The sequence below is a fragment of the Cynocephalus volans genome, chromosome 18 (assembly GCF_027409185.1).
Source record: "Cynocephalus volans isolate mCynVol1 chromosome 18, mCynVol1.pri, whole genome shotgun sequence".
Lineage (NCBI taxonomy): Eukaryota > Metazoa > Chordata > Mammalia > Dermoptera > Cynocephalidae > Cynocephalus > Cynocephalus volans.
In genome coordinates this window covers 15377765-15387549 of record NC_084477.1, presented here as the reverse complement: position 1 = coordinate 15387549, position 9785 = coordinate 15377765, and the positions used below count along the sequence as shown (strand labels likewise).

The following is a 9785-nucleotide window of genomic DNA, read 5'->3' as shown; positions in this document are numbered from 1 at the left end:
TCTCTTGTCTCGTGGTCTTGGTGAAGTGAGCCACCCCCCGATGTGTGGGATTTGTGCTTAGTGCACCGGTCTTACAGCTCTAACCAACCAAGCTATCCGGCCAGCCCCTGTCCTCTTGCCTTTTGTCTTCTATTAATTTTCTCTTCTTTGTTCTCACTTTCCCTCCACCTTTCCTCTTTCCCTCCCTTCTTTCCTTCCTTTCTTCTAGTCAGTTCTCATTCATTAAGCTCTTACTGTATTTTGTGTAGTACGCAAGGTGCAGGATTATTCCCAAAGGTTATTAAACTGAAATGTACTTCCTTAAAAGAGCTCCCCTTCCCCATACCAGCTAGCTGCCAAAATAAAAAGGATAAAAAAAGATTTAAAAGAGCTCCCCTATTAGAAGGCTAGGCAAATGCACAGGACATCATAATCTGGTGTCATGAGAGGATGACAGAGGGACAGGGCAAGCCAGCCAGCCTGAGATGTGCCAGGGAAGGGTGAGCAGAACCTCTTCACCCCCTGCCGATGACACCTGGCCCAGAAGGGAGTAGGCCCCTTATTTCTCCCCTTTTCAACTTGCATGGAAAATGGGAAAGTGACATCAGTGGCACTTCACCCCGCCACGCCTTGCAACCAGAGCTGGTTTGGTTAGCACCCAACCTCCCTTCTCTGGCCTGTGGTTATCGTCCACACCTTCTTCTTGGAGGTTAAGAGAAGGTCTAGAATTCAAAAAACCACAGAAAGAAAATCGTCACACTCCATTACACGAGACAAATATTTTAAAACTTAATTGTCCACATGTTCAAGGAATGAGAGCGTTGGGAGTTCATGGTGTGCCTGGTGGTTGCAGTAAGTCAAACAGAAACTGCTTAATGAGTGAATATCTCTATTCAGTAAAAAGTAAGCTTTATTTATGGGTGCAGAGGCTTTTAAATAAGAGAGTTTGCTCTTGGTTAAAAGCTGTCATTAAAAATTAGAAGATGCTTTTGGGTATTTGCACACAGGCACAGATTAGTGCTGGTGAGGGTGACAATGCAATGAGACTGAGGTCTCCTGTCACGATTCTGCTAATGCATTACTATGCAAGCTCTTACTAGGTAGAGATGTGACTTTTTTTTCTGAAAATAAACTTTATTTAGCTCTGAAGCTCCCACTTCATCTTGCCTGTCCAAGGAGATTTGGTTTCTTTTGGTGTAGAAGTCTGTCCCCTTTGGGGTAATTATTCAGTTAACCCAGGCTTTAAACTCAATCAAATTAAAATTTGGATTCCCTACCAGTTCTGTTCCATCTTGCCCCCTCTCCCAGGAAGGTGTCTGTATACAGGGGGTCAGGGGGCTCATGTCTCAGTGATCTCTGTAGACTCTTGACTGTGCATCTGCTGCAGATCTCTCTGGTCCCCACCCCACCCCCCAGCCTCTGGGTGAATGCAGCTGATGTCCCTCGTCCCTGCCTGGTGTTGGGCCACAAAGTCCACGCTCTGCACTGTCCCCTTGCCAATCCCAGGCCTCCTCCAATCCTCCAGCCCATCCACATGCAGGAGCATCTGCATCTCCCCCCAGGCGGGCCTCAGAGGCTGGGAGGAGACGCTTTGGCTTCCTCTCTCCGGCCCACCCTGCTGCCATTTCTGTGTCACTGTCTCAACCTGTCATCAAGGTGGGGCACCTCTTGAGGGGGTTTCCTCCCATGAGCTCTACATGGGAAACAGAAGGCAAGTCCTATTTGTTCTTCCTTAATCTGCCATCTGGCTCCACCCTGCAAAACACACACCTACGGTACACGCACGAGGGATGGGCTGGATTCGTGCTCAGGACACCAACAGCTCCTTGACTGCAAAGCTCTCTTGCATCCTTGTGCAGGCCAGGAAGAGTGACCATGTCTTCCTCTGAGCCAGGGAAAGTGTCCAACATCATACCCTCATTGTCCCTTCCTACATTTCCTTTATAAATCTAGGCTCCAAGAAACCTTGGCTCCCTGGGATTTGAAAATCCCTTTGAAGGGGTGAGCAGGACTGAAGCCATGTGCGAATCTAAAACCATACAGGCTCCAAAAGATTTTTAAAGAACACCGTCTTTTTTCTTAGCATGCAATTCTCTGAGTTCCCTCTTTTCCCATGGTTGTTTGATATCTTGAACCTTGGTTATGGGGCAAGACGACATTATGTACCACGAAAGTTGTTTTCCAGCCAGCCTAGAGCTGCAGATTTGCATGGACCACCCAGACCCTGAGATAACAGCAAGGACAGGAGCAGACAACAGATGAGGCCTCGGCAAGACCTTGGCCCTGACTCATAGACATGAACCCCTCCTAGCTCACATCCCCCCTTCCTGCTTTTCATTTCCTATGTTCCATTCCCTCAGCCCCCTTTTTAAAGCCCCTCAGTAAATCTGAGTCTTGGAGATGGCTTTAGTCTGGGCATTTTCCTTCAGGTTTACCGTAGAGATGGGTTAGCCTAACATCTCTCCTCAGGCCACCGGTATCCCTGAATAAAAGCTGACTTCTGTTTCTACCAGCATTTGACTTTTGAGTGGTTTGCTTTTGTCTGGGGACAGGCAGCCAGACCTGAGAGTTCAGCATCGATTTTGGGGAGCCTCAGCCAGGAGCTGAGTGTGCCCCATGACACCTTTTTCCCTCAGAAAAGCCTAGCTCTGGCCTTTTGTAACTGTTGTCTCTGCAAAGGGCTGCCAGGGTGCTTATGCATGCCAAAGATGTCTTTTAATTCCTTTATTCTTGTTTGGGTTTTATCCTCCCCATGAAGAAAGGGAGACCGTCAGTCTTGATGTGTGCCCAGCCTTAGGGCAGCCAGGAATAGAAAAGGCTCTCTGACGACTGGGCGCTCCCCACCACGGCCTGCAGGCCCCCACCTCTTGTCCCTACTCCACAGGCGGCCCTCCCTGAAAGGGCAGGTGGCCCATGGTGTCACGATGCCCTCTCTGTATTGGGTGGCACTTCCTCATCAGAAGAGGAAAGGGACTGTCATTTGTCCATCATCCCTGTTTGTATCTAGGTCAGAAAATACTCATGGCTTCCATGTGTGAAGGCAACACTCAAACAAATAGATTTGACAGGAATTACCAAAGTCCTAATTAACTCAAAAATGGGTGAGCCAACAGGAAGCCAAAAGAGCTGTTTAGGAGAGTACTTGAGAAACAGGGAATTGTATATTCAGTGGAGAAAGAAATGCCTAAATGAGATTTCTAAGTTAGATACAAGAGCTGTTCTTTCTATGATAAAACCTCTGGGGGTACCGTATCTAACAAGCCTCTCATCTAAGTCAATTGCTGTTCTGTTTTTCTGTTTTGTAACAATATAGCTTAATTTTGCCTGATCTAGAACTTTCTGTAAATTGAATCAAACATTATGTACTTTTTTTGGCCTGGCTTTTTCCACACAACATAATGATTTTGAGATTCGTCCATGCTGTGTTGACAGTTTATTGCTTTTTATTGGTGAAAAGGATTCCACTTGAAATCTATTTTTGTTTTTATTTAGTAGTTTCTAATTTTTGGCTATTATAAATAAAGCTGCTGTGAATGTTTTCTTACAAGTCTTTTCAGGGTCGTGTCTTTTCATTTCTTTTGAAGAAATACATAAGAAATTACATAAGAAATACATAAGAAATACATAATATTGCCTTCCAATCCATGAACATGTTATATATGTCTGTTTACTTAGAGCTTTTTAAAAATGCTCTCTATACTTTTTTGTAGTTTTTAGCATATAGGTCTTACACTTCTTTTGTTAATTTTATTCCTAAGCATTTAATATTTTTATATTCTTCATATAAAAGGTATTATTTTTAAATTTCACTCTCTAATTGTTCCTATTATGTAGAGGTACCATAGATTTTTGTATTATGTACAAGTACAGTAGATTTTTGTATATTTATCTTTTTTCATGTAACCTTGTTAAATTCACTTATTAATTCTAGTTGTTATTTTGTAGATTCCTCAGCATTGTTTATGTACATGATCATCTCATCTACAAGAAAGACAGTTTTACTTCTAGTTTCTAATCTTAGTGCCTTTCATTTATTTTTCCTGTCTTATTGCACTGGCTAAAATCTCCACTATAATATTGAATGCAAGTGGTAGAATTGAAAGATTCTACTTGATCTTTGAAGGAAAGCATGCCATAGTTTACCATTTTGCATGATGTGTATTTTTTATAAAGGTTCTGTGTAATATTGAAGAAGACTTTTCCATTCCTATTTGCTGAGGGAATTCATTATCCTCTATAAGAATGTATTTTTTTTTTACAAATGTTTTTTATGTTTCTGTTGAGATGATTCTATGATTTTCCTTTATTCTCATATTTAACATAATAATGTGCCAAATTACATTGATTTTTGAATGTTGAACCAATCTTGTATTTCTTAGATAAAGCTTACATTATGATGATGTAGTAACTTTTTAATATATTTCTGGATTCAATTTACCAATATTTTTTGAAGATTTTGGCATCTTTTCTTGCAATATCCTTATTAGGTTTTGGTATAAGGGTTTTGGTGACCTCAAAAAAATGAACTGGGAACTATTCCCTCCTCTTTAATTTTGTGAAAGACTTTGTGGAACACTAGTATTGATTTATCAGAGAAGCCATTTCATTCACTGGGGCCTGGAGCTTTCTTTGTGAAAATGTTTTTTGCTCTTTTGATTGATTTTCATTATACATTAAATTATTTTTATTAGATTTAGGATTATTCTTATGTTCTATTTCTTCTGCATGTGTCTTGGTAAGTTGTGTTTTTCAAGGAACTTGCCCATTTTATCTAACATGTTGAATATATTGGTATAAAGCTTTTCATTATATCTCTTACTATCATTTTATTGTCAGAAGGATCATAGTGATATGTCTCTTCTTTCATGCTTGATATTGATAATTTGCATCTACACTCTTTTTTTCTTTATCAGTCTTGCTAAAGATTTTTTTTAACTTTATTGATCTTTTCACTAGCTTTTGTTTAAATGATTTTCTCTTTTGTTGGTCGATTTTCTATTTCATTGATTTCTGCTGTTATTTTATTGTTTTCTTTCTTCTACTAACTTTGGTTTCTTCTCTTTCTGTCTTTTTTTTTCTGTTTCTTGTTTGTTTTTCTTTTTAAAGTTTTCTTTTTCTTTTTTATCTTTCTCTCTTTTTTAACCTAAGATAAAAACTTAGATCATTAATTTTTATCTTTCTTCCTAATGTGGGCATTTAACACATGAATTTTCATTTCAAGTGCTGCTTTAACTATATCCCACAAAATTTTGATATATTGTGTTTTCATTTTCAGGCAGTTCAAACTATTTTCTAATTTCCCTTGTGATTTCTTCTTTGACCCATGTGTTTTATTTAGAAACATTTTGCTTAATTTTTACATATTCTGCTATTTTCTAGATATCTTGTTATTATTGCTTTATAATTTAATACTATTGTGATTACAGAGCATACTCTGCATTATTTTGACCCTTTGAAACTTATTGAGACTAATTTTATGGCTCAGCATGTAGTCTGTCTTGGAGAGTGTTTCAAGTGGATCTGAAAAAAAAGTTTACTCTCCAATTGTTGGGTCTGATGTTCTATCAGTATCCATTAAATCAGGTATACACTTAGAAAAATCAATAGCAATATAAAAGATTTAAAGATCACTAAGTGTTCCATCAATTACTGAGATAGGAGGGCTTTTAAAATATCCAATCATAATCATGAAATTGTTTATTTCTTCCTTTAGCTCTGCTAATTTCTTCTTTGTAGCTCTCTTGTGAGATGCATATGCATGTAGGATACTTGTATCTTCTTCATGAATTTAACTTTTTATCATTAGTAAAGACCCCTCATTGTCTTGGAGCCTATAATGTTGGATATTAATATAGCGACACCAACTTTCTTTTGCCTGGTGATTTCATAGTATATTTTAAAAATTTCCCTCATGATTTCTTCTTTGACCCATGTGCTTTTTAGAAAAGTGTTGCTTAATTTCTAAATATTTGGCAATAGTTTATTTATCCTAATGGTATTAATTTCTAATCTAATTCTGTTATAGTCCAAGAACATATTCTATATGATTTCAGTCCTTTTCAATTTACTGGGACTTGCCTTATAGCCCTGTATAGGGTCTGTGTTAGTGACAAAGCGGTAGAAACCCTTGATCTTGTTGTATAGGCTTGGTTTTAGGCTTTATTAAAGTAAGTGTACTTTTTTTTTTTTTTTTTTTTTTTTTGCCTTTAATGCTAGGATAGGACAAATCTGTAGGTCCTGAGTTGTGATCTTTACTCCTAACGCATGGCCCTTTTGGTGTCAAATGAAAAGAAAGATGTGTTTTCCAAGCCTCTTTAACTGGACTGGACACAAATCCAAACTCAGTCTCTGGAAATCACTATTCAGTTATCTCAGCACTTAAGAGTAAATTCTTATTAAGCTTAGATGTATAGCTCAGGTGTGGGGGCTCTCCTTTCTATAGTTTTTTGTCTTCCAGGATTTTCTCCTTCAATTTCCATCTCCTGACTCCTCAGGGCAATACTCAAGCTCTATCTGTTCCAGGCTGTACAGATCTGAAAGTACACTCAGGGGAAAAGCTAAATACACGTGCATCTCAAAGATGTGGCTGCCTTTTTTGATCATGTGTGTATTGTCAGCTTGCTTTTTTTTGGTTCCCTAGTGTCTCTAAGCAGTGGTTTTCAGTATTTTATCTCAGGGTTTATAGTTGTTTACAGGAAGGTAGTCAAATATGAGATATTCCACTATTACCAGACATCGGAAACTGATTTAATTTAAAAGGAGATAAGTGCAGATTCCACATTTGGAATCTTGACATAGACCATCTGGGCTTGCTTTCTGGCACCACTACACATAGCAATGGGATCACGGCCACTCCTTCTGTGTTCTAATAATCTCATCTGTACGATGGAGGTGATAATAATTCCTAAGTCATAAGGTTTTTGTGAGGATAAAATGAATTACTGTATGGAAAGTTCTTAGCATAGTGCCTGGTTCTGATGTTTAATAAATATCGGTCAATATCTATTTGGGGACTTCCTCTTTTTCCATTGTGAACAGAAAACACTCTATATCTAGCAACTTCTCTCACTGAATCCCAGAATGTGATTTTGATTAATTAGGGTCATATTGAATTATATACCTTTGGCTAGTTGCTACTGTAGTGTATTGCACTTGAGATAAATGATATTGTATATATATTTGTCATGTCAGAAGAACTCTTGTTAATGATGTAGATAGTTCAATGATTTATTTTATACATCTGTTCCCCTTGAAAACTTCAGATTCAGTTTTCAATTGAAGGCATATTTAATGTACTTCTCTCTTCAAAATGCATATTAACAAATCTTCAAAGCTGACAATTTAAAAGCAACTTGCCAAACATAAAGGAATCATTGTATTCTTGCTGCCTCATTTACTTTTGAAAATAGAATCCAGGTAATGTTTTTGAACTCTATGATCTCACTGCCAAATAGTAAAATTTTATTTTTTAATCCTCAAACAAGCACTTTTTTCTTTCAGATTAAACTTGAAATAGCAATGAATTGGCAAATTAGTAAAAGCAAGTTCCAAATACAGTCAGATGAGACAACAAAATATACAGGTGAGGTAGCAGGTAAATTATATCCAGCTAGAAATCAACATGAAATGCCTTGCATAAAGTCTGACTATATGAAGAGCAGAGCCAATGGGAGAGATTATTTATCTTTTTTACTTTTCATGGTGGGGGTAAGGAAGGACGGAGAAGAAAGGAAGGTAACTTAGTCCCACATGCCTCCAGGGTTGGTAGTGACTAGCACACAGCAGACAAGAATTTATATCTGCTCCATGCATACGTGTGGGAGGTGCTTCTGTGTGTTGTCTGCAAAATTGGAAACCCCTCCATGAGTCTGTGTGGACAGGTGGGGGAAGACAGAGAGTCCCTTCACTATTAACATCGAGACTTTCAGACAGATCTGCAGTGACCACAGTGTTGATCATAGAAATGAATGGATGGCAAAGTCATTTCTTGTAGTTTCATTGTGAGGAAAAGATGAAATAAATGTAATGGGGATTGGGTAAAGATACGAAGCCCAGTGCACACAGAATACAATGTAATTCCTCGTCTGTATAAAGTGGTAGTTTCCACTTTAGGAATTAGTCTTGAACCCATCTTGACTGCAGTCTTCCATTATAAATTGTGCATACCAGCGTCTTCATCTGGAAAAATGTTAATTTTCCTGAGTCATGCAAAAAATTAATAACAGAATCAAATCTACCACTCAGATCTCTCTTTTTCCAATGTCTAACCCATGAAACTGAATTCTTTTTTTTTTTTCAGACTGTTCTTTTCTTAGGATTTTGTTTGTTAAAAAAAAAAAGAATGTTCTTTCTGATGATATGACTACTATAATACAATTCAGTCAGTCCCCCCTTATCACTACATCAAATTTGTCATTCTCTTTATCAAGTGCTGCTTTCCCAATGCCTGTGTCTTGCCCATCTCTGAGTTTCACCACTCCTGTAAAATAGGGTTGCCGGGTACAATACAGGATGTCCAGTCACACTCAGATAATGAATGATTGCTTAGTGTACGTATATCCCGTGCAATACATGATCTTGTGTTTTCTTTTCTAAACCTGGCAATCCTAATTTGGAGGCTTTGCTGATGGTGAATAAATAAAGCACAAGAATTTAAACAGTCGGGACACTGTACATGTTTTCTTTGAAGCCTACAGCACCTAGTATTCCCAGGTGGTCTCCCACCCAAGTACGAACCAGGCCCAACCCTGCTTAGCTTCTGAGATAGACCATATCAGGCATGTTCGGGGTGGTATAGCTACTGATGGGCAGGCTGAATTTTGCCTTATGGCCATTATTTACTGCAATATTTTAAGTTGAACAACAATAATCAAGGAATTATAACAACAAATTATGAAGACTGAGTATATAAACACAGAGTTTAATGCTTCAATAAAATAAAATGTTGAGTGAATCTGGCATGAACGCTGGTATTCTACAAACCAGTAATTAGTCTAGTGACAAATTATTCACCCTAAATGGAAATTATTAATATTGTATTTATAGAGTGAAATGAAGCATTTCTGCATGTAGTTGGAGGAGGTCATTTCTGAGAGGGGGGAAAGGAGCAGAGGGCAAAACCCCTGACCTACAGGCTCTCAGTAGGTCACGTGCTCACAGTTTTGAGTTTCCCATTTCCAACAATCTAAACTTAATGAAGATGTGCTGCAGCTTTTCCTTAAGCTACACAGGGTCTAAGATGTCAGGGATTAATTTGCTATAGTTGGAAATGAGAGATGTTCAAAAAAAGATCTTCAAATACTTGGAAATGGAAGATCTTCAAAAAAATCCCCTTAGAGTAGGCTGGATCTCTGGGAAGTTGGGAAATAATTTGCTGTCTCTTCACCCCTTTCAATGGCTGTAATGGTTCCTTTCTGTAACCTTGTCCTATTGCCATGTGACTTTGCAGCCTGTCCTATCAAGAACCTGTATCTCTCCACCCTTGACTCTCAGCTACGATTATCTCTCTTGCTTTGACTGATAAAAATGGGGCACAATGGACACGCCAGTTCAGAGTTTGATTTCAAAAGGCTGTGTGTGCTCTGCCCTCGGTCTCATGACCGTCCAGCTGCTGTGTGCCCGAGAGCCTGGACCAGCCATCCCAGCTGAGCCAGCCACCCACCCTGGCCATAGGTGTAAGCCCATTTGCCACCGCACAGACTCATGAACTAAAGAAATCATTGTCCCTTCGCCTCCCTAAATTTGGTGGTGGCCTGTTATGTAGAAATAACCAGCTGATACAAAAACTGGTACCTAGAAGTCGGTTT

At 38.8% G+C, this 9785-nt stretch overlaps 1 pseudogene; it reads right to left on the bottom strand.

The window, feature by feature from the left end:
- Window positions 1-8666: 8666 nt before the first annotated feature.
- Window positions 8667-8784, bottom strand: LOC134366530 (5S ribosomal RNA; annotated as a pseudogene).
- Between the last annotated feature and the right edge of the window lie 1001 nt (window positions 8785-9785).